Raw genomic sequence first — 27,902 nt, forward strand, 5'->3', positions numbered from 1 at the left:
CAATTATAATAAATATTCAAGTCATAATAATTAAATCTACAATTTAAATTAGTGATATTCTTTCAATCATATTTGTGCGTCATTAGGTTAAGTCTAAATCAACCGTGTTGACTTTAAAAACCAAAAAGGTTTCGACTTTCACCAATACACCACAAAGCTATATCTAAAGAATAGTCACACAACACAACAATTAAAACGGTGTAAAAGCGGCTCGGATACCACTGATGGAAAACCGTGTGTACTTTAAAAAAATATAAACGCAGCGGAACATATAAATAAACATCTTTTATTAATCATTAAAATAAACATCATTTATTTTATTATAAACTTTCAAGTAAAACATTCACACGATTAACGATCCCAACAAGATCCAATTACACCACTAATAATTGTCCAATAATAAATTCACAAAGTGAAGTTTAGATATACCTTTAGCGAGTGATGTCCACGAGTAGGTTGAAACAAGTGTCCAAAGTAGAACACCTCTACAGATAGTCCACAAAGCACGTCAAGCAATAACCGAAGACTGCTAGATCTCTTAATCACCAAATATCAAAACAAGTAATAACTAAAAGAAAAAAAAACAAACAAAACTCTTTTGTTTATTTTCATCTTTTCTAGACAGCTCACAAATAACCATTAGATATGTGTTATAATTTTATTATTATATTATAAACACGTATACTAAATAATATAATTATTATAATCACAATAATTACACAACTAAAAACAAAAGGCATGAGGATCCTTTTGTTTTCTTTGTTTGGCAACCTTCAACATAAGACCGGAGAGATGCCACCAATATTATTATTATTATGGAGTAATTTTATATGTGGCTGCCTTTTATTTTTTTTGTTCTTCCTCTTTCAAAGTCATAAAAGATATATATATATATATATATATATATATATATATATATATATATATATATATATATATATATATATATATATATATATATATATATATATATATATAGTTTGAGACATTGGCAACAATAATTCATATGCCAACAATAATTCATATTGAACAACTCTTTTTGTCCGTATATTATTTTGACGTGTTTCCTACTCAAAAATATATGCTCACGGATCAAAACATATTTCCATCATTTTGTCATCTAATAGCCCGTGACCCTTTTTCTTTTTGTAATATGTAATTAAATTATATTTAATTAAACTATAGACTATAAGTTATAATTATATATCAACAATATATAATAATTGGTGATCATAAATATGTATATACCATATATACATATAACCAGATATCTAAGTGCTGATTGTGTGTGATCCCGTAGGCTTGTATATAAGCGGTAGTATAATTTTGTGTTATGGCGTGCACACTAAACCAACAGTATGGAATCTCACTATCAATCAATTCAAAGTTGATTTTGAAATACGAATATTTAACTATTTAAATACATTAGAATTAGATCTGATGTAATGTAAATAAATTTATTTTCAATCAATTCAAAGTTGACTTGAAAATACATTGATAATAAGACGAAATACATTGATGAGTTGAAACTACAAGCTATTGATAAGAAAATACAAATTGAAGAAGATAACTTTTTGCTATCTCACATAACATACAACCACAAACATGTATACAAATTGTCTTTTAAATGATAATAAATCAACACTTACAGATTTGAAGAACTCGTAATGAACATTTCATAAAACAACTTTTTAAAAAGCATCATGTGTTCAGCTTGTAACGAAATGATGATCTGTAAGCTCCCGTCTTTGATCGAGCTTGGTAACACAATAACCATACCTTCCAATCTAATCCCACCGGGCCCCGTGAATACAGGCCGGCCCCATCCAAAGTCAGCTTCATGAATCGGTAACGAAGCCCAACTGGTTATCGCAAAATTATTCGAGCGTGTACAAGACTCAAACATGCCAGCAACCACAGCTAATAAATTGGGTCGTAGTTCCAAAAAGTCGATAGCTGAATTTAGATAATAATCTTTGTTTGTGATCACTAGTGCATTGTGAATTTTACTAGCTGCAAACCAACTTGGATTTGATTTAATTTCGCCTGCTATCGCTATAGGAATGGTTGACAATATAGCATTCCCAAAATAGCCCGGTGGCAGGGCGGGCCTATGACATAGCCGCCCTTCCGTTGCAACACTGAGCCTTGTCTCTTCATTATCGCGCAGCCCACGGGCTTTAGACACGCACTTCCAAATATGGCCCATGAGTAATTCAAATGAGCTATAGTCAACTATGTTGCCATCTTCTTTCGATCTCACTTTGAGCATTTTTATTTGTAAAGGTGTATATGATGCAACTTTAAATCAATCTTAGTCAACACCTGCAGCACCAAGTCAACCATAGTCAACACCTTCACATTCAATAAACTCAGCTAGCAGCTATGGACCAAATGAGACATCATCAAGATACATCAAGCATGCCAGCTATTTTACTTACTTTAGTTAGAAGTTTTTTATTCTGTTAGGAATTTGTTATAGGCTGATAATTTTATTCAAGGCAATGGATTAAGCCTTTTCTGTTAACTAGGTTAGTTGATGCAGTAGGGTATAAATAGCTCTTGTATGTACTTTGTAACATTGATTTGGTTAATACAAGAATTTCACTTTCACTTTATGGTATCAGACGTTCTCCACCATTCCACCATGCACAAACCCTAATTTCATCCCCAAATCCAACAAAATCAAATCAATCGAACAATCAAACCAACAATTCAACAATTCATACAACAAAATTCATCCGCAAACAATCTTCGATTCAATTCATCATCAAATTTCTCTCACTTAATCATCAATTACAGTGATGGCACCAACAATTGAAGACGTCATCAATACGAATGATATCAATTCCAACAATCATCCATTGTTCTTACACCAAAACGATCATCCTGGACTCATTTTGATCTCCAAGAAGCTATCTGGTTCTGAAAACTATGGAAGCTGGAAGATATCGATGTTAATTGCATTAAATGCGAAGAACAAATTGAAAATTGTGACGAAGGAGTATGAAGAACCTGCACCAAATTCAGCTCTCCGGCCACTTTGGGAACGCAACAACGACACGATCATCTCCTGGATTCTGAATACAGTCTCAGATGAAATCAGTAACAGCCTAAATTTCATCAATACTGCTGCAAATCTTTGGCAAGAACTGCAAGAACACTACTCTCAAATTGATGGCCATAGGATCTATCAGCTTGCTAATGACATATCTCAATTGAAACAACACAATAGCACCATTGAAGTTTACTACCACAAATTAAAAGGCCTATATGATGAAACTGATGCACTTGAGGCACCATACATGTGTAGCTGCACCTGCACCTGTGATAATGGTAAACAAAATGGAGAAAGAGAACAGAGGAAGAGACTTCTTCAATTTCTCATGGGATTAGATGAGTGCTATGCAACAACCAGAGGTCAAATCTTACTTATGCAACCTTTACCAACAATTGCAAAGGCTTATGGAATGCTCAAATAAGAAGAAAAGCAAAGAGAGGGCACTGTGCCAAGAACAGCTATGCCTACTATAATGAGCTACAAACAAAACAACTATCAAAAGTTCACAAAGACATCTGTTACTGGTACTGAAAGGAAATCCACATTCAAAGATGGAGTCAGATGTACCACTTGCTATAGAGAAGGTCATACATCTGAGGAATGTTACAAGAATGTAGGATATCCACCAGGACATCCTCTACATGGTAAATATCAACCAAAGAATCATAACAAAGGAAAGACTGTGAACAACCTTTTCATCAACAATGCTGCAGATTCCCCAAATTCTTCCACAGACTCAACAAATCAAGATGTTATGGCAGCAAGGATGGATCAATTACAGAACCAGCTTAATCAAGTTCTGTTGATGATGCAGGGTACTTCACATGACCAACAGGCTCAAGGTATGACCTCAATTATAGCATCATTTTTCTGTCATCTGAACAATGCTTGGGTCATAGATAGTGGGGCCACTGACCATGTGTCCATAACCCTATCAAACATGCACAACATACAACATCACAAAACACCCATCTCTGTCACACTCCCACATAAACAAGTCATAAAGGTTTCTATCACTGGCTCAGTCAAACTTACACCTGATCTTACATTACTAAATGTCTTCTATATTCCATCATTCATTTACAATATACTCTCCATAAGCAAAATAACTAAAACCACCAATCTCTCTGTACTATTCAATCATCTTGAATGTATATTTCAGGGCAAACACAAGCAGATTGCCCATGGCAAACTCTATGATGTTCTCTACATCATTCATCCTAAAGCCAACACCAAAAGCCAATCTTCCATCAACTCTACAACATCAAGCAAAGACAATCACTCAATATGGCATTCAAGACTTGGCCATTGTTCATACCATACCTTAGACAAAATAAAATCACTTTCTTTTTCCAATTGTAATATTTCCACAGTTTGTAATATCTGTCCATTGGCAAAACAGCATGTACTTAGTTTTCCATTTTCTACTTCTCATGCTAAATTAAAATTTGATCTTGTACATGCAGATGTATGGGGTCCATATAAACATTCTACTCTGAATAAATGTACATATTTTCTTACTCTTGTAGATGATTTTTCCAGAACAACATGGACATTCTTATTACCATCCAAATCACATGTCACATCCACTCTCAAAACTTTCTTTGCACATGTGAAAACTCAATTTCAATCCAATATCAAATGCCTTAGATCAGATAATGCCTTAGAATTTCTAAACAATGAACTCACAAACTTTCTTCAACAATATGGCACAACACATCAAACCACATGTCCTTACACACCGCAACAAAAATGGTAGGGCTGAAAGAAAACACAGAAATCTTCTAGAAATGGCTAGGGCAATCCAATTTCAAGCTCACTTCCCAATTCATTTTTGGGGTTACAACTTACTATCTGCCACTTACATCACAAACAGACTACCCACTAGAACTTTACAATACAAAAGTCCATATGAAATTCTCCACAACACATCACCTGATCTTCATCATCTCAATGTTATTGGTTGTCTAGCTTATGCTTATTCACATTCAACTGACAAATTCTCTCCTAGAGCAATTCCTTCCATCTTTCTAGGATACCCTGCACAACAATAAGGCTACCTTCTATATAATCAATTCACCAAAAAGACTTTTACAAACCATAGGATTCACAAGCAAACAGACAGTGGTTTACCAAATTAACCACTTTCTTACAAACCATGGGATTCACACAGAGTTATGCTGATACTTCCTTGTTTACCCTGCACCAACAATCTGATGTGGTTCATCTAATCATCTATGTAGATGACATATTACTAACTGGTAACAACAAATAGCTGATTGCAACAATAAAGGGACAACTAAACAAGAAGTTCAGCTTTAAAGATCTAGGGCAACTTCATTATTATCTGGGCATAGAATTCATAAGAACACCACAAGGCTTAGCACTTACACAGAGAAAGTATGCTTTGGAATTGTTAGAACATGCAGGCTTACTTGACACTAAACCTGCAACTACACCACTTGATCCTCAAACAACTCTCACACTTGATGATTCACCTTCTTTAGAAGATCCAACACTATACAGAACCTTGGTAGGCAAGCTGATATATCTAACTATCACTAGACCAGACTTAGCTTTTGCAGCCCAAACACTTAGTCAATTTACCAATACTCCAATTGAAGCACACATGAAGGCATTGACAAGAGTTCTCAGATATATAAAAGTCAGCCCTGGTCAAGGTCTCTTTTACACTAAGTCATCTGAACCTACCTTATTAGCTTATTGTGATAGTGACTGGGCTAATTGCCCATTATCTAGAAGATCAGTTTCAGGTTTCTGTGTCTTTATGGGTTCCAATCTCATATCATGGAAGTCAAAGAAACAAAGTGTTGCCTCTAGGTCATCCACAGAAGCTGAGTACAGGGCACTAGCAGATTGTACATGTGAGCTAACATGGCTCAAATGTTTACTCAAAGACTTTGGCATATCTACAGACTCTCCAATTACCATATATTGTGACAACTCATCAACAATAACACTGGCATTAAATCCTGTACAACATGCAAGAACAAAGCACATTGAAATTGACTGTCACTTTGTCAAAGACAAGATCAAAAATGGGTCAATTCTTCTCACTTTATACCCTCCAAGGAACAAGCAGCAGACTTATTAACAAAATCCCTGAGCTATACACCTTATCACTTATGTTTAAGCAAGTTAGGCACTTGTAATTCATACACACTGCCTACTTGTGTGGGGGGGGGGGGGGGTAAAGGTGTATATGATGCAGCTTTAAATCAATCTCAGTCAACACCTGCAGCACCAAGTCAACCACAGTCAACACCTTCACATTCAATAAACTCAGCTAGCAGCTATGGACCAAATGAGACATCATCAAGATACATCAAGCATGCCAGCTATTTTACTTACTTTAGTTAGAAGTTTGTTATTCTGTTAGGAATTTGTTATAGGCTGATAATTTTATTCAAGGCAATGGATTAAGCCTTTTCTGTTAACTAGGTTAGTTGATGTAGTAGGGTATAAATAGCTCTTGTATGTACTTTGTAACATTGATTTGGTTAATTCAAGAATTTCACTTTCACTTTAATTTGTTCTCGTGATACCTTAAAAAGTGATGCCACGGGTTTATTTGGTGTGGATGAAAGTGGCGAGTTTGTTGGAGTGTTCTGGTATTCGACGTGCTTAAAGATAGGTTGCGGTGGGTCCCGAGCACGGAGGATGGTCCTGTTAATGAAGGGTGGTATGGTAGTTTTGATGCCACGAGCGTTATCGGACCATGCCTTGATAAAGTGCAACACAGATGCTGCATCCGCAACATAATGGTGTGTCCCGACTCCTAACGAAACTCCCCCACATTTAAAGTAAGTTACCTGCCGAAATTAACAAATAAAAAGGAAAATAATAGGAGAGTGTGGAAATATTGAACTTCAGCGATTTCAAAGAGACACGGTGACAAAATTTATTACCATACTTCTAACTAATTAACTTATAAACGTAAGCCATGTAGCATATATTTTGTCACGTATTTTTTTTATTCTCTACTTTTTATAACACCACATGACAAATCACATTTTCACTATATTTACTATTATTTTTTTACCTGCAAGAGTAGTAGAGGATAGGAATCGATTCCTAAGGAGTAATCGACCGTCGGGATAAGTTTCTGAACCTCTAAGGTAGGTGCAAAATCACCCAAATCATCGAGCACACCATTTGTTTCCGCTTCAACCAACAAAATGCCTTATCCTTGACAATCAATCTCAATCCGGCCATTTTTGTCTTCCTTCAATCGCCCGGCCATAGGGTAAAACGCCATCAAAACATTGCTTAAACTATCCCTCATCACTTTGATATCAAAGAAGTTGGCAACACCATTGGGCCGGTAGATAAACACGCAAGGTGTGTGAAGCGGCGGAGCTATCAAGTCGAGGTTAGAGTTCCATAGCTTTATCTTCGGTGTCACCATAGCCGGAACAACTAAACTGGATTCTCTTACAGTGATCTTCTGAAAGGACCCGTCCTAATCCATCTGGACGAAGTCACCAACATCTGGTTCCATTGCGATGATCGACTCCAAATAATGTCTTTAAAATGAGCAAATGCACAGCGGAATGCTTCTTTCATACCTGAGAATAAACATGCTTTAAAGTGTCAACCAAAAGGTTGGTGAGTTCATAGGTTTATCTTAAAACAATAAAATTCATCATTTTGATAGACCACAAGATTTAAATCCTGCATGGTACAAATGGGCCCGAATCCTATACCCACCTGTAATGTACATGCGATATCTTTTAAATACAGTACACCTTTATCGTGTACGCAACCATTTTTCATAAATCTTAGTAACCGTACACATATCTCGTGCACAAAAATAACATACACATAACCTGTGTATAAAATCATTCTCTCGATACATAACATTCATATCAATTGGTGGCAATTATCATATCCACATGATTCAATGGTGGCAATTATCATGTCCACATAATTCAACGGTGGCAATTATCATGTCCACATAATTCAACGGTGGCAATTATCATGTCCACATAATTCAATAATAATCCGCAGAACTTCTGTCTGCATAATAATTCATTTGAGGAATGTTTTGCTTGTGTCTATCTCGTCAAACATTTATAAAAGCATTTCATGTATTCGCAGTTCAAAATATATTTCAAAAGCATTTAATAAAGAAGTTGTAAAAACAGTGCATGTATTCTCAGTCCCAAATGAACTCACGCATATAAATATTGTAAAATAGTTATTAAAACATTTGCATGTATTCTCAGCCCAAAATGTAAAGAGTAAAAGGGATCATATGAAACTCACCATACTGTATTTTGTAGTAAAAATACATATGACGTCATTTAACGAGTGTAGGGTTGACCTCGGATTCACGAACCTAAATCATTCATATATATATATTAACACGTATAATTGTAATCGAACAATATATATACTATTATTAGTGGTATATCCGTTATTTTAATGATTTGTGCGTTCCATTAATAACTTAGATATATTTATTTTATATATCTTACTTATTATAAAAAAATAATAGAGTTAGGTTATATGTATTGAATATATTTTTATATAACTAATATTTATTTGGTTAAAATAACACTGATCAATGAAAAGTCGTTATATCTTTATAAAAATACCAGTAGTTATAATAATAATAATACTTATTTTAAAAATAATTATAATAATATTAAGGATTCTATTAATGATAATAATAATTTTAATAGTAAAGGTAGTCTTATTAAAAATGATAATTTTAATATAAAAGATAATTTTAATACTTTTAACAATAGGAATGATAATAATGATAGTAATATTAGTAATAACTATAATATCTATAATAATAATATTTTTACTAATAATGATAATAATGATCATACTTCTAAATATTAGGAATTATAACAATTATCACAATAATAATAATAATAATAATTAATAATAATAATAATAATAATAATAATAATAATAATAATAATAATAATAATAATAATAATAATAATAATAATAATAATAATAAGAGAAGACTACCTTAATGAGTGAGTTCCTAAAAAAATATGTGCCTTTGCCCGAGCTCGAACCCATGACCTCTTGCTTAACACAACCACTCCCTACCATTACGCTACTGTAATTTTTCTATTTTTAATTTCATCCGAAAATCTTTTTATCCATTATCTATATGTCTTCTTCGTCATCATATTTATGATCGTATTAGCCCATCAGGAATTAACAGAATTCGGCCCAACAGAAGTTAACACTCGGCCCAATACAAAATAACGGCCCAAGCAGCTGAGTTAAAAAAAATTCGTACAAGACTAGGATTGAACCTCTGACCACTCTTTCACCACATAAACACCTAATCGGTCGCACCACTCTATTTTTTCTGTTTATTATTCAGTTTTGAGTTTATTTTAATCCGTCTTCTGTTTTCTTCTTCTTCGCACAGCTAATACTTGTTATTACATTTGTTATCTTCGCATCATCACCCATCCATAATCGAATATCATCATCATTAACATTATCGTTTGATCATTATTATTATTTATCATCTTAAATCACATATTCTATCATCATCACAATTTCCCTCACTATGTTTACCGTAATATTATTATCATTAAGTCATGCTAAATATCATAACACGATTATAATCAAAATCGTAACTATCATTGATCTGTTCATGCACTTCTCATTAATGTTACTTGATAGTTACAGACCATCGTAATAATTGCAATAGAATTGTTTGATGGCGGTTTTGGGCCATCAAATGGGCCGTTAATTTGGACTGAATTTTGAGGTTGTGTTTAGTGGGTTATGAATCGAATTAAGTGAGCTCCTATGGAAAAACTGGTTCATTCGAAAGGCTGGGACAGAAGAAAAAAAAATAGATTACAATTATTGAGTGACAAGTGGGGTGTAGGTGTAATGAAAGTGTCGGCCAACTAGTCCCATTTGCATCATTTATAAAAGCACTCATTATATTAATATTCCTCCATAATGAACTTTAAATCAAGTAGAAAAAGGGCTGTAGCAGCAACAATGCGAGAAAAAAATAATAATGGTGTTTTGAATTGAGTGGTGAACAAAAGGTGGTTAAGGTTCTAAAGTGATTATATTAAGTGGGTTGTAGGGTTTAGGGGGTGGTGATAGTTTTCATGGGTTTCGGTTACGAGAGGGAGGAAGTGGAATTGGTGAAGTGTGTGATTGTGGCTCGACAAACTAAAGAGGAAAGCAAAGTGGCAAGCGGTGATTTGGTTTAAAAAAAATGGTGGTCTATATTCACGATGATGTATATATATATATATATATATATATATATATATATATATATATATATATATATATATATATATATAGACAGAGATGAAGAGTGAAAAGGAATTGTAGCAGCATCACGATAGTAGTACAACAATGGTGTTTGTATTTGATGGTTACCTGCATCGGTTGAAGAAACACGAAGCAAAGACAATATTTTAGGTGATGATGGTTCTTGTAGATGATAAACCGAAAACAATACACTATTGATGGTGGTTCTTAATGATGATCAAGAGAAGGAAATATATTGCTGCTATTGAAACAAAGTTGGTGGTGATTAGGAATTGTGTGCATCTGTATAACTCGAAGTGCACATGCATTTATATATATAGAATTAGATAGATAGGCAATTAGAAGAGATAGGATAGCTAGATTAGACAGCTATCAGAAAGCAATGTAAGGTACAAATCAAGCTGATAAAGACTCAAAACAGATTTTGTAATCTACCTGGTGGATCGAATTTCACAATAGTGAAAGAATAAAGTTTGTCAAAGTTGTGTAACTAATTAATCGCTTATTTTTCTGCCTTTATGAATTTTGTATATATTTAATATTGAACTTGTGTAATATTGATATTGATAATAAATATAAATATATTAAATATATTAGTAATACCAATTAATAATAATAATACTAATAATAACACTGTTATTATAATTAAAGATACTAATAATAATATTAATTTATAATAATACTAACAATTCTTAATGATAATACTATCTAATAATACAAATGATATGAAAGATTTAATAAGTTACATGTATTTTATTTTCATATTAGAATAATGATATTAATAATACTGATATTGATATTAATATTAATATTAATAATACAAGTAATAATAATATTATACAAATATATTTTTAACTTGTAATTTCATTTAATATATTAAATTTACAGTTTACTAATTATATCATATTTACTAGTTATATAATATATTACAAAATAACATATATTGAATATTTAATCTTTATAAACTTTATATATACATACACACATATCTATTTACAATTAATTGTTCGTGAATCGTCGGGAATGGTCGAAATTTAAATGAAAGTAAAAGAAAACAGTTCAAAAATTTTGAGACTCAACATTATAGACTTTACTTATCGTTTCGTAAACATATAAAGATTAAAGTTTAAATTTGATCGAAAATTTCCGGGTCACTACAGTACCTACCCGTTAAAGAAATTTCGCCCTGAAATTTGAGTGAGGTCGTCATGGCTAACAGTAAGAATGTTTCCCTGACGAATATGAGTTGATAAATAGAGTTTTATCAATATTGATTAATATAGATCAAATGATTTGATTATGTGAAGCGTACGAGTGAAGCTGTCACAAAAGAGTGAAATGAGAAAATAAAGATTCGCCTTAGCTTTTGACGTAGTCACGTTTGAATTTAGAAAATAAGGCGCGTCTTAACTTTTGACGTTGTCTTGGTTGAATTTCGGAATTCAAAGGATTTAAAGAAAATCTTCGAAATCTAAATAAGATCTGATTTCCTCGGGATTAAGAAAATTAAGATCTCTTTAATTTAATGCGATCATCTGTCTCAATTGCTTTGTCTGGTATCTCTACTATAAATGAACTTTTTCCGTTCCATCATTTTTACCATTCCTATACCCAATTCCCAAATTCAAAAGTTTATGAAAATGCTAAATCCAGTTCTGATCCTTGTCCTTATCCTTACTATCGCAATGATCGTTCTTCTTTTCCAACTCCCACCTGAAGAATATGTTTATTTCTATTATGCTCTAGGGATTATTGTATTTATAATCCTCCCGTGTCTTTATATTGCTATACGCACTGATATCCACGGTTTGTAATTTCGGTGTTGTAGTGACCCGAACTTTTCCTTGTTTATATATATTAATTGAGATTGATATTTACATGATTAAATGTTTCCAACATGTTAAGCAATCAAACCTGTTAAGACTTGATTCATTGAAATAGGTTTCATATAGACAATTGACCACCCAAGTTGACCGGTGATTCACGAACGTTAAAACTTGTAAAAACTATATGATGACATATATATGGTTATATATATAGTTAACATGATATTATGATAAGTAAACATATCATTAAGTATATTAACAATGAACTACATATGTAAAAACAAGACTACTAACTTAATGATTTTAAAACGAGACATATATGTAACGATTATCGTTGTAACGACATTTAATGTATATATATCATATTAAGAGATATTCGTACATCATAATATCATGATAATATAATAATTTAAAATCTCTTTTGATATTATAAACATTGGGTTAACAACATTTAACAAGATCGTTAACCTAAAGGTTTCAAAACAACATTTACATGTAACTACTAACGATGACTTAACGACTCAGTTAAAATGTATATACATGTAGTGTTTTAATATGTATTCATACAATTTTGAAAGACTTCAAGACACTTATCAAAATACTTCTACTTAACAAAAATGCTTACAATTACATCCTCGTTCAGTTTCATCAACAATTCTACTCGTATGCACCCGTATTCGTACTCGTACAATACACAGCTTTTAGATGTATGTACTATTAGTATATACACTCCAATGATCAGCTCTTAGTAGCCCATTTGATTCACCTAACACATGTGGGAACCATCATTTGGCAACTAGCATGAAATATCTCATAAAATTACAAAAATATGAGTAATCATTCATGACTTATTTACATGAAAACAAAATTACATATCCTTTGTATCTAATCCATACACCAACAACCAAAAACACCTACAAACACTTTAATTCTTCAATTTTCTTCATCGAATTGATCTCTCTCAAGTTCTATCTTCAAGTTCTAAGTGTTCTTCATAAATTCCAAAAGTTCTAGTTTCATAAAATCAAGAATACTTTCAAGTTTGCTAGCTCACTTCCAATCTTGTAAGGTGATCATCCAACCTCAAGAAATCTTTGTTTATTACAGTAGGTTATCATTCTAATACAAGGTAATAATCATATTCAAACTTTGGTTCAATTTCTATAACTATAACAATCTTATTTCAAGTGATGATCTTACTTGAACTTGTTTTCGTGTCATGATTCTGCTTCAAGAACTTCGAGCCATCCAAGGATCCATTGAAGCTAGATCCATTTTTCTCTTTTCCAGTAGGTTTATCCAAGGAACTTAAGGTAGTAATGATGTTCATAACATCATTCAATTCATACATATAAAGCTATCTTATTCGAAGGTTTAAACTTGTAATCACTAGAACATAGTTTAGTTAATTCTAAACTTGTTCGCAAACAAAAGTTAATCCTTCTAACTTGACTTTTAAAATCAACTAAACACATGTTCTATATCTATATGATATGCTAACTTAATGATTTAAAACCTGGAAACACGAAAAACACCGTAAAACCGGATTTACGCCGTCGTAGTAACACCGCGGGCTGTTTTGGGTTAGTTAATTAAAAACTATGATAAACTTTGATTTAAAAGTTGTTATTCTGAGAAAATGATTTTTATTATGAACATGAAACTATATCCAAAAATTATGGTTAAACTCAAAGTGGAAGTATGTTTTCTAAAATGGTCATCTAGACGTCGTTCTTTCGACTGAAATGACTACCTTTACAAAAACGACTTGTAACTTATTTTTCCGACTATAAACCTATAATTTTTCTGTTTAGATTCATAAAATAGAGTTCAATATGAAACCATAGCAATTTGATTCACTCAAAACGGATTTAAAATGAAGAAGTTATGGGTAAAACAAGATTGGATAATTTTTCTCATTTTAGCTACGTGAAAATTGGTAACAAATCTATTCCAACCATAACTTAATCAACTTGTATTGTATATTATGTAATCTTGAGATACCATAGACACGTATACAATGTTTCGACCTATCATGTCGACACATCTATATATATTTCGGAACAACCATAGACACTCTATATGTGAATGTTGGAGTTAGCTATACAGGGTTGAGGTTGATTCCAAAATATATATAGTTTGAGTTGTGATCAATACTGAGATACGTATACACTGGGTCGTGGATTGATTCAAGATAATATTTATCGATTTATTTCTGTACATCTAACTGTGGACAACTAGTTGTAGGTTACTAACGAGGACAGCTGACTTAATAAACTTAAAACATCAAAATATATTAAAAGTGTTGTAAATATATTTTGAACATACTTTGATATATATGTATATATTGTTATAGGTTCGTGAATTAACCAGTGGCCAAGTCTTACTTCCCGACGAAGTAAAAATCTGTGAAAGTGAGTTATAGTCCCACTTTTAAAATCTAATATTTTTGGGATGAGAATACATGCAGGTTTTATAAATGATTTACAAAATAGACACAAGTACGTGAAACTACATTCTATGGTTGAATTATCAAAATCGAATATGCCCCTTTTATTAAGTCTGGTAATCTAAGAATTAGGGAACAGACACCCTAATTGACGCGAATTCTAAAGATAGATCTATCGGGCCCAACAAGCCCCATCCAAAGTACCGGATGCTTTAGTACTTCGAAATTTATATCATATCCGAAGGGTGTCCCGGAATGATGGGGATATTCTTATATATGCATCTTGTTAATGTCGGTTACCAGGTGTTCACCATATGAATGATTTTTATCTCTATGTATGGGATGTGTATTGAAATATGAAATCTTGTGGTCTATTATTATGATTTGATATATATAGGTTAAACCTATAACTCACCAACATTTTTGTTGACGTTTTAAGCATGTTTATTCTCAGGTGATTATTAAGAGCTTCCGCTGTCGCATACTTAAATAAGGACGAGATTTGGAGTCCATGCTTGTATGATATTGTATAAAAACTGCATTCAAGAAACTTATTTTGTTGTAACATATTTGTATTGTAAACCATTATGTAATGGTCGTGTGTAAACAGGATATTTTAGATTATCATTATTTGATAATCTACGTAAAGCTTTTTAAAACCTTTATCTATGAAATAAAGGTTATGGTTTGTTTTATAAATGAATGCAGTCTTTGAAAAACGTCTCATATAGAGGTCAAAACCTCGCAACGAAATCAATTAATATGGAACGTTTTTAATCAATAAGAACGAGACATTTCAGTTGGTATCAGAGCGTTGGTCTTAGAGAACCAGAATTTTGCATTAGTGTGTCTTATTGAGTTTGTTAGGATGCATTAGTGAGTCTGGACTTCGACCGTGTTTACTTGAAAAATGATTGCTTAACAAATTTTGTTGGAAACTATATATTTTTAACATGTGAATATTATGTGATATATTAATTTCTTAACGCGTTTGATATTATGTGATAGATGTCTACCTCTAGAACAAGTCCCATTGACTCACCTAATAATAAGGAAGAGTCAAATGTAAATTGGAATGATTCATGGACTGATTCACAAGTTCCCGAAGAGGAACCGGAAGAAGAGTCGGAACCGGAAGAAGAATCGGAACCGGAAGAAGAATCGGAACCGGATGAAGAAATAGAACCGGTGGGGGAAATAATAAAATGGTTAAGTAAAAGAAAATCCTCAACCAACCGACCAAGGTTAATTATGGTCAATGGTGTTTCCGCCAAGGAAGCAAAATATTGGGAGGATTACCAATTCTTCGATGAATCGGATTCCGACGAGAATTCCGATGATGTTATAGAAATTACCCCAATTGAATTTAAAAAGGCAAAAGAAAATAATAAGGGAAAGGGCATAAAAATAGAGAAATCTAATTCCAACCCCGATGAACTTTATATGTATCGTCAACCCCCGAAGTCCTTAAGTTGTAACAATGACCCGGGAACCTCTAAACCACCAGGTTTTTCTAAACCAATGTGGATCACGACGGCTCGTATTAGGGGAACATCATATATCCCTAGAAACTTGGCAAAACGAACCAAAACCGAAGAAGAAGAAACAAGCGAGTCGGAATAAGATAGTTGTATTCGTGTGGTGTAATATATGTAATATAGTGTGCTTATGCTTTATGATATATGTAAAAATTGCTTGTATTAATAAGTATTTTTTTTATGAATCTAACTCTTGTCTATTTTACAGTATAAAAACACAAAATGGATAGACAACCCAATATTTTAAGAGACCTACCCGGAGACATGATTGATGAAATCTTGTCTAGAGTCGGTCAGAATTCTTCGGCACAACTATTTAAGGCGAGATCAGTTTGTAAGACATTCGAAGAACGTTCCAAGAATGCCTTGGTTTATAAAAGGCTTTCGTTCAAAAGATGGGGGATATCACATTGGGAAATCCATAAGTTACGATGTGTTTACTTTGACGCATATATTGCGGGGAACCCAAATGCTATTTTACGCAATGGGTTAATGATAAGGCTAAAAAGGAACATATATTTCATAGCAAAATCCCCCAAGAAAGACAAGATTTTAGTTGCAATTGTTCCATTTTCGAGTAATATTCGTTTATTTTAAATAAGTGCGAAGACAAAAGGCGAAAACGAAGATTTGAAGACGCAAAGGTCCAAAAAGCTCAAAAGTACAAGATACAATCAAAAAGGTTCAAATTATTGATGAAGAACGTCTAAAAATGACAAGAGTACAAGTTACAAAACGCAAAGTACACGATATAAAATTGTACGAAAGGGCGTTCGAAAATCCGGAACCGAGGCATGAACCAACTTTCAGCGCTCGACGCAACGGTGTAAAAATTACGAGTCAACTATGCACAAGAATAAAATATAATATTTAAATAATTCATAATAAGAATAATATTAAATAATAAAAAGTTGTTAATTGAGCATAGTTCAGGGGTCGTAAATGAAAATTTCAATTCTAATTTCGCTATAAAAGCGATGATTTACGATCAAAATGGGGGACGACCCTTTTCTATCAAAAATCTATCTTTCTATATTTCTATCGATCTATTTATCTATTATCAATATCAATTATCAATATCTATATTCTATATCTCTATCATAATGTTAACTTAATAAGATATAACAATAATCTTAATTTTAAGTTTAAATTATGATAATAATAAGATTTATGATAGAGATCGTTTGAGTGTGTAAGTCGAAATTCTGTCCGTGTAACGCTACGCTATTTTTAATCATTGTAAGTTATGTTCAACCTTTTTACATTAATGTATCGTAACTAAGTTATTATTATGCTTATTTGAGCCGAAGTAATCGTGATGTTGGGCTAAAATATTAAGAAGGGGTTATTGAACTTTGGACCATAATTAAGGTTTGGGCAAAAGACCGACACTTGTGGAAATTGAACTATTGACTATTAATAGATGGGGGGTATTGTCTAATTGAGTGACAACTCATTGGAGTCTGTCGAACCTATCTTCAAATTAATTAACCTAATAATTAATAATGATTATGGTTGTCCTATTTAGTGATGTTCATATGGAATATGTTATAATCATTTAATTAATCAATTGGGTTGGGTAATTGATTATTCATTCTGATCAAGTGGATGAATTAATATTCATAAACTAATTAAAACAGAGGTGGATTACATACAGTGATAACTGGTGTAATTGTTGACAGAAGTGATAACTGCGTCACAGTTTAAATCCTTAATCAGTTGGAATATTTGACTTCGGGTATAAGGGTAATTTGACGAGGATACTCGCACTTTATATTTATGACCGATGGACTATTATGGACAAAAACCAGATAGACGTATCAAATAAACCAGGACAAAGGACAATTAACCCATGGTAATAAATTAAAATCAACACGTCAAACATCATGATTACGGAAGTTTAAATAAGCATAATTCTTTTATTATATTTCTCATCGTATCTTTATTTACTGTCATTTTATTACTCGCAATTTTATTTACTGTCATTTTATTTATTGTCATTATTTTACGCACTTTAATTATCGTCATTTATCTTTACGCTTAAAATATAGAATCGACAAACCGGTCATTAAACGGTAAAACCCCCCTTTTATAATAATATTACTACTTATATAATTATATATATTTTATATAAATATAGTTAAAAATATAGTAAGTATCACCAGCTCCCTGTGGAACGAACCGGACTTACTAAAAACTACACTACTCTACGATTAGGTACACTGCCTATAGTGTTGTAGCAAGGTTTAGGTATATCCCATCCGTAAATTAATAAAACTTGTGTCATATTTTGTAGTATTTTGTATTAAAAATAATACTATTTCGTACCCTCACGCTACATCATCAAGTTTTTGGCGCCGCTGCCGGGGACGCTGAAAAACGCTATATTTTATTAAAACTATATTTTTGTAAAAATATATAATTTCTTATTTTGTAAAAATATTTTGTATTTATAATAAGTGTTAAAAAGTAATTAGAAAAAAAAAGATAAAACTGCTCGAGACAGCAATAATTGATAAAATGTGCGTGTATTGTGAATTCCCAAAAGCTGTTGACAGCACGCCCTTTTTGAATTGTGTGTAGTTCCTTTTAGATTCCATATTGCATATATGTAACAAAAGTCATTGAAAATGTATGCACTCTTGTCCAATTCTGTTTGTTTTAATATGGTCCTATTTATTTGGACCGAACATTGACCTTAACAAAAGTCATTAATATGGTCCTATATACTACATGGTTGAGATAACAGGTAGTGCGGAGTGGGGTCGGCAAAAAGAGTTCGATTAAATGAAATTTTTTTTTTTTTTTTTTTTTTTGCTCAAAAAAGAAACCTGACAAGTTAGCCCATATTTGTGTACTGGTTTACGTGGTTTGATAAAAGAAAAACGGTCTGATTAGTAGGACTCTTTAATATTTAGTTAATTAAATTAGAATAGGATAAATAACTAGTATTTAAGTTATTAAAATATAGTATTAGTTTTTAAGTATTTAAGTTTTACGCTTAAGTTTTAGGTATTAGTTTTAGCCGTAAATTTTCCTTTAGAATCTAATTCCTTAGAATTGTATTTTAGTGCCTTTTTAAGTAATTGCCGTTTTCCGAATAGAATTCCTTTTAAGCCTTAATACTTTTAGGCGCAACTTTTTAGATTTAATTTTTAGACTTTTAAGTTTCGACGTTTTTCTTTCTTATTTTTATTTTTCGACGTTTTTCGACGCGCAATCTTTTTCTTTCTTATTTCTCGACGCTCTAGTTTTTAGGACTTAGATTTTTTTCTACTTCTTCTCTAAATTTCTTAAAATTACGAAAATTTATTTAAGTGGTTAAATTGATAGACATCAAAATTTTCTGGTTCGTAGTAATAGTTGGATTTGTATGTGGACCGGGTTATTGGAGCCAAACAGTCCTCAATTATATTGAGACCAAACGAATCCTGCCCCTCTGCTGCATCTTTTGGCTATTCGAAACGTGGGCAAAATCAGAAAAGTCTATTGATTGGATAGCTTATATAAGTTTTTCTTATTATTTTTATAACTAATAGGATATTCTGTGTATGCACCAAGCAAGACGTTCGCCACCTTTCATACGTTCACCACCTGTAACTCGATCAAGACATCTAGCAAATATTGTCGCCGTTGATTTTTCTTTAGAATCGTCATCTAGTCGAACAAGAACTCCAACTCAAATTTCCGATAATCCATCTTTTGAACCCGACTTCACAATTAAGAACCCGGAGCATATTCAAGGACAATTCCAAGATCCTGAACCACTAATTATTCCTCCTGAGCCACAAACCATTAAATCAGAATCCTCTAGTGATTCGTATTCAACAAATTCAATTATGGAAGTAACGGAACCTCTAAGTATGGAAGATCGAATGAGAGCCACACGCACGGGCCAAGGTCACGCCATTATTAAGCCAGAAGTTAATGCGCCAGATTATGAAATCAAAGGACAAATTCTACACATGGTAACTAACCAATGCCAATTCAGTGGTGCACCGAATGAAGATCCTAACGAACACCTTCGTACGTTTAAAAGAATTTGTACACTATTCAAAATCCGAGAAGTGGAAGATGAGCAGATCTATCTCATGTTGTTTCCCTGGACTTTAAAGGGAGAAGCCAAAGATTGGTTAGAATCGTTACCTGAAGGGGCGATTGATACATGGGATGTTCTAGTTGAAAAATTTCTTAAACAATTCTTTCCGGCATCTAAAGCCGTGAGACTTCAAGGAGAAATTGTTACGTTCACACAAAAGCCAAATGAAACATTATATGAGGCGTGGACAAGATTCGGAAGGATGTTGAGAGGATGTCCTCAACACGGTTTAGACACTTATCATATAGTACAAATATTCTATCAAGGTGTCAACGTTGCTACACGAAAAGACATCGACATAACAGCTGGTGGTTCCATTATGAAGAAAACCGCAACTGAAGCTTACAAGATCATTGATAGCACAGCCTCCCACTCACATGAGTGGCATCAAGAAAAAGATATCTTTCGATCATCTAAAGTGGCTAGAGCCGATTCTAGCCATGACTTTGATTCCGTTTCCGCAAAAATAGATGCTTTCGAAAGACGAATGGAAAAGATGAATAAAGATATTCACGCAATACGAATCAGTTGTGAGCAATGCGGTGGACCACACTTATTGAAAGATTGTCACATTGAACCAACGATGGAACAACGAGAGAATGTTTCCTATATGAACCAAAGGACGGGAAGTAATTATCAAAATAATTATCAACCGCCAAGGATAAACTTCAATCGAAATCAAAACATTCTTTACAATCCAAAAGGACCCAAAAATAACTGGTATAACCAACAAGGTTCGAATAACCAACAAACTCAAAACAACACTTTCAATCCACAAAGACATGGCTTGTATAAACCACCACAACAAACCGAAGAGAAAAAGCCAAATCTAGAAGAAATAATGGCAAAGCTAGTTGAATCTCAAACACAATTTATTACATCTCAAACTCAAACAAACGAAAGGTTTGATCAGTCATTAAGAACTCAACAAGCTTCCATTTTGAATCTAGAAAAACACGTAGGTACTCTTGCTAGCATGATGAGTGAAAGGGAACAAGGAAAGCTAACGAGTAATACTGAAGTAAATCCTCGAAATGAGAATGTTAATATGGTTTCAACAAATTCTGAAAAACCAGCTCCAGAAGATGGGAAGGTTTTAGATGAGAGTAACAATGAAGAAGTTACACCACCACCACCCGAGTATGTAAAGCCAATGGTGGCACCATACAAACCACCCATCCCGTTTCCAAGAAAAGGAGTTGAGTATGAGCAAGTGATAGGTAATAAAGATTGTGATACCTCTGGAAAGAAGAAGAAGAAAAAGAATAAGAAAGTGCAAGAAACAAAAGCCGTAAATATAAACCCGGTGAAGACAGTTCCACCAAAACCTCCACCTAGGGTAGGTGATCCGGGTGAATTTATTGTTCCTTGTCTACTTAGTGATTGTGTCATGTATAATGCACTAGCAGATTTAGGTGCAAGTGTGAGTGTTATGTCTCTTTCATTATATAAGAGATTAGGAGTAGGTGAGTTAAGTCCAACGGATATGAGTGTTCGACTCTTTGATCAAACCATTAAGCACCCAGTTAGAATTGCTGACAACCTACCCATTCAAGTAGGTAATTTAACCTTTCTAGTCGAATTTATTGTCATTGACATAGAAGAGGACCCAAACATTCCTCTAATTTTAGGTCGACCATTCTTTGCGTCCACCGGGGCGTTATTTGATGTAGGAAATGGAAGAATGACACTTAAAAGTGGTGACAAATCTATCACCTTTATGATTCGAAAGTCTAAATCTCCACCAACCAAAACCGTTGAACCAGAAAAAATGATTGGTAAGAACCATGTTGTTTTACCAACTCCAACGGTAGTGCTTAACAATAATGAAACGCCTAAGTGTGGGGAAAATGAAGTAACACCTAATGATGACATGATAACAAAGAACCCCGTTGTTGATACGAAATTAAATGATCCCGTTATTAATAGTTCAATGAAGAAACTTTTTGAACGGGCTATCGATGCTAGAAGTAAGGGGAACTTTAAGTTATGTAACCGGTTAGTATCCAATCTGTCGCCTAAAGAAAAGGCGAAACTAGTTGAATTATGGGATTTCACAGAAGAAGCTAGGCAATGGCTTAAAGAAAAAGTCACAGATAGGCAAGTTGATTATGGACCAAGAGAAATTGACAATGAAGTTAATCACAATTTCAACACCACAGCTACCTAAGTGTGGGGAGATTCAAGTGTTCTAAAAAGAAAATGCTATCTAGAGTTAGTTGTTCTGTTCTCGTGTAGTTCTGAGAATGGAATCCGAGTGGTCTTTTCCACTAGCAGACACTAAAGAACTAGTTTTCTCCCTCCATTCTGAATTTTTGTTTTGTAGGTTTTATATAAAATTAATATGTTTTTTTTAATTTAAGTTTTGTGTGAATTTTAAAAACAAAATTTACTTTAATTCATTAAGTTGAAAAAAAATGATTTCTAAAATTCGTCGTGAGTTGAAGACTAGGTCATTAAGCCGAAATTACTTTACCCGAGGGCGGGGCGACAAATTTTGTTATCATTATTTTTAATTTTATTGATTTAAAGTATGCCAAAAATATTATACTTTATAAATTTTTGAAAAGTGGGGTTATAAACCAAACTTCAAAAATATATATATATATATATATATATATATATATGTGTGTATTTTATCTTATGTACAAAACAGGGTAAAACAATGCACTTTCAAAGACTGTCATTAAAGTTCAGCAAAAGGTACTAATTTTGACGACAAGACGCAAAACAACAAATATGATATAACAAATGAAGGAACGAACGATGAGGCGCCATCTATCATTCGACGAGCTTTGTAATTACAAACTCGGTATTTTTAATCACTTTTCTACGCTAATCACCCTCATGAATTTAAATTATAGTCTGATTTCATACAAATGAGGGCATTGCATGATCTTAAGTGTGGGGAAGGGTTATAAATTCTCTCAGGTTTATACTCGGTTTATTTGCCAAATTTTGTGAAAATTTGAAAAATTTTCAACTAAATGAAGTCAAAATCATGTTTATACATATTTATGAACGGTGAAAACTAGGTGATAATACCGAAATTATCGTTACATCGGAAAGGACATAAATTGAGAAACAACCTAAAATGCTTGAATTCATTTAAAATGGAATAAAGGAGAATAAAAAGGCAAAGAAAGAAACTAAGTGTGGGGAGAATGTACCAAGTTATTCAATTAAAAACTATCTATCACATATCTTTGTACAAGATTATTGCAGGTACTTTTGTTTTGGATGATACTAATCAGTTTTACCCGGTTTACTGTAATATATTTGAAAGAAAGATGGATCTACACGATGAATCAATTCCATCATTAAAAGGAAGTAAAGTCTTCCGAAAAAGAAACGCGCTTCTTGATTTAGGTCAAGAAGTTGTCGTCCAGACCAGCTGTAGGTTGACGAAAAATCTAGAAAAGTCATCTCTAAAATCAGCAGGAAATCCACGGACCTCAGCATCAAACAGGGTCGCCAAGTGGTCAGATTTATCCTAACCATGAGAAGGATTTATCTCGTACAATGGGGAGGCACCGTGCAAATTAGCTTGATAAGACTAATGAATCAGATCCCCAGAAAGGATAATCTCCTTAAAGATTAAAAATCAGCTTTTAAGACTGATATTACTCAATCCTAGAGATTGACCTTAAAGATTGAGAATTCAAACTCATGGAATTCAATGATATCTAAACTCGAGCTTGAACGAGAAAATATTTTGATCAAAATTAAAACCGATTTGTTTTCTGAAAATCCATTTTCAATGCGTTCATTACCATTGAACGTAAAATCCTGGGAATTCAACAGAATTCATTAGGTCACCTGAACCAAATCGGGTGTCAACCGTAAGAACGGTGGTTGCATATCATGGTCGGAGACAGGACCTTGTGCCAGACCGAAAAATCATAGGATGATCTTTACTATCGCTCCTACCAAGGATAGTTCTAGCATCCGACACGTTAAAAGACCATAATCAAATGCATGTCACGGGACATTGCCTTAACAGTTTCTTGTTCATCGCTTTCCATTACAACCGGACGGTAGTTTACCGAAAGGTAATATACGGAACAAGTAAACTGGATGTGTGCTTTCCGATACCGGGATAGCAGTGGATTACACGAACCTAAATGTTTTTAGCCAAAATATTGATCCACAAATATATTTTGCAACACCGATGGTGGGTCAAATCAGAAAACTTGTCTAGGGTAAAATCTAGCTTGAATTTTTAAAAGATCAAATGTTTTCATAAAGATCCAATTTCCTAAAGGATCTACATTTTTATAGTCATGTGAGACTGTAAACCGCCTTTCAAATGTGCACTTTGCTTTGGAAACCGAAAGTAAATCGGCTATTTGATTGCAAGTGTCGTTGACCTAAACCCAAGGCAACTGTGGATGACACACCCACCTTTAACCATGGTTCTATTGTTAATATCATTGTTTATACCGCTCTATCAAAATCACTGATGTACAAAGTGTGAAGAATAAAGAAGTGATTCGTGTGATGTATTATATTATTTCAAGACTGTATTGCTTGAGGACAAGCAACGCTCAAGTGTGGGGATATTGATAAGGCTAAAAAGGAACATATATTTCATAGCAAAATCCCCCAAGAAAGACAAGATTTTAGTTGCAATTGTTCCATTTTCGAGTAATATTCGTTTATTTTAAATAAGTGCGAAGACAAAAGGCGAAAACGAAGATTTGAAGACGCAAAGGTCCAAAGAGCTCAAAAGTACAAGATACAATCAAAAAGGTTCAAATTATTGATGAAGAACGTCTAAAAATGATAAGAGTACAAGTTACAAAACGCAAAGTACACGATATAAAATTGTACGAAAGGGCGTTCGAAAATCCGGAACCGAGGCATGAACCAACTTTCAGCGCTCGACGCAACGGTGTAAAAATTACGAGTCAACTATGCACAAGAATAAAATATAATATTTAAATAATTCATAATAAGAATAATATTAAATAATAAAAAGTTGTTAATTGAGCATAGTTCAGGGTCGTAAATGAAAATTTCAATTCTAATTTCGCTATAAAAGCGATGATTTACGATCAAAATGGGGGACGACCCTTTTCTATCAAAAATCTATCTTTCTATATTTCTATCGATCCATTTATCTATTATCAATATCAATTATCAATATCTATATTCTATATCTCTATCATAATGTTAACTTAATAAGATATAACAATAATCTTAATTTTAAGTTTAAATTATGATAATAATAAGATTTATGATAGAGATCGTTTGAGTGTGTAAGTCGAAATTCTGTCCGTGTAACGCTACGCTATTTTTAATCATTGTAAGTTATGTTCAACCTTTTTACATTAATGTATCGTAACTAAGTTATTATTATGCTTATTTGAGCCGAAGTAATCGTGATGTTGGGCTAAAATATTAAGAAGGGGTTATTGAACTTTGGACCATAATTAAGGTTTGGGCAAAAGACCGACACTTGTGGAAATTGAACTATTGACTATTAATAGATGGGGGGTATTGTCTAATTGAGTGACAACTCATTGGAGTCTGTCGAACCTATCTTCAAATTAATTAACCTAATAATTAATAATGATTATGGTTGTCCTATTTAGTGATGTTCATATGGAATCTGTTATAATCATTTAATTAATCAATTGGGTTGGGTAATTGATTATTCATTCTGATCAAGTGGATGAATTAATATTCATAAACTAATTAAAACAGAGGTGGATTACATACAGTGATAACTGGTGTAATTGTTGACAGAAGTGATAACTGCGTCACAGTTTAAATCCTTAATCAGCTGGAATATTTGACTTCGGGTATAAGGGTAATTTGACGAGGATACTCGCACTTTATATTTATGACCGATGGACTATTATGGACAAAAACCAGATAGACGTATCAAATAAACCAGGACAAAGGACAATTAACCCATGGTAATAAATTAAAATCAACACGTCAAACATCATGATTACGGAAGTTTAAATAAGCATAATTCTTTTATTATATTTCTCATCGTATCTTTATTTACTGTCATTTTATTACTCGCAATTTTATTTACTGTCATTTTATTTATTGTCATTATTTTACGCACTTTAATTATCGTCATTTATCTTTACGCTTAAAATATAGAATCGACAAACCGGTCATTAAACGGTAAAACCCCCCTTTTATAATAATATTACTACTTATATAATTATATATATTTTATATAAATATAGTTAAAAATATAGTAAGTATCACCAGCTCCCTGTGGAACGAACCGGACTTACTAAAAACTACACTACTCTACGATTAGGTACACTGCCTATAGTGTTGTAGCAAGGTTTAGGTATATCCCATCCGTAAATTAATAAAACTTGTGTCATATTTTGTAGTATTTTGTATTAAAAATAATACTATTTCGTACCCTCACGCTACATCATCAGTTAAGAAATTATTTTGACTCAATATATCCGAATATTGGACTTCGTGATTTAGAAAAAGCGGCTAACATGCAACATAAAGAAGCATGTTATGCTTACGGATTAGTAATGTTCGCTTCTCACCAAAGTGAGAACAAGAACATCGGGCTACAACTATTAAACAAAACGTTCCCACAAGTGACGGAGTCGGTAATTGGGGTAAGAAATGAGGTTTTTAGATTATTACGGGACTGTTGGACATTACGTAACCCTCGTCCCTTTGACGACGTTACAACACGCTGTCTTATCAACGGCCATAACGGTTATGTTCCACAAGACCAAGGATGGGAAGTAGTCCTAGTAAAACCAGAATGCATGACTTGTTTCTGGACGTATGAATTACGTGTCTTTATTGCCTTTGCTGAACGACTTGTGTACTAGCTAGAATTATCTTCACAACTATCTTGTATCAAAGTTATTGTGTGCTATATTTCATGCTTTATGTAAAATAAGCGGTATTGTAAGTTTGTAAAATATTGTATAAAAGTTTGAACACGAAATATTATTATAATCAGTTTTTCATATAGAATTGTAGTAGTTGAATTGTATATTAGCTACTAAGTATGAACTTAACGGGTAGGTACTACCCGAATTTAAACTTATAAAACGCTAATATGAAGAAAAAGCTTTTATAAATGAGTTCATATTATGCTACGAAATACTATTAACTACTCTTAATATTCTGTATGATTAACTTGTTCCATTTGACTATTTTGAAGGAAATAGCACCGACTACTCGACACACCGTGAATATGAATGAAGAGGAATTCCGTACTTTTCTAGCTTCAAACATAGCCGCAGTACAGGCTGCGCTACATACCAACAATAACCTTGGATCTAGCAGTACAGGAAATCGTGTAGGATGCACCTACAAAGAATTCACTGCCTGCAAACCTTTGGTATTTGATGGAACCGAAGGACCGATCGGATTGAAACGGTGGACCGAGAAGGTCGAATCGGTGTTTGCCATAAGTAAGTGTACTGAAGAGGACAAAGTGAAGTACGCTACGCATACCTTCACAGGTTCTGCGTTAACATGGTGGAATACCTATCTAGAGCAAGTGGGACAAGACGATGCGTACGCACTACCGTGGTCAGCATTCAAGCACTTGATGAACGAGAAGTACCGTCCCAGAACCGAGGTTAATAAGCTCAAGACAGAACTTAGAGGGTTA

General features: G+C 33.2%; 1 non-coding gene and 1 pseudogene across 1 annotated transcript; both read right to left on the minus strand.

Moving 5' to 3' along the window:
• Nucleotides 1-1,645: 1,645 nt before the first annotated feature.
• LOC139858969 (shikimate O-hydroxycinnamoyltransferase-like) lies at nt 1,646-9,157 on the minus strand (annotated as a pseudogene).
• An 11,242-nt stretch (nt 9,158-20,399) lies between these two features.
• LOC139860710 (small nucleolar RNA R71) lies at nt 20,400-20,506 on the minus strand. Its single transcript, XR_011763336.1, has one exon. It is a non-coding gene; the product is annotated as a small nucleolar RNA R71 (small nucleolar RNA).
• Nucleotides 20,507-27,902: the final 7,396 nt, after the last annotated feature.

This window comes from Rutidosis leptorrhynchoides, chromosome 7 (assembly GCF_046630445.1).
Source record: "Rutidosis leptorrhynchoides isolate AG116_Rl617_1_P2 chromosome 7, CSIRO_AGI_Rlap_v1, whole genome shotgun sequence".
Taxonomy (NCBI): domain Eukaryota; kingdom Viridiplantae; phylum Streptophyta; class Magnoliopsida; order Asterales; family Asteraceae; genus Rutidosis; species Rutidosis leptorrhynchoides.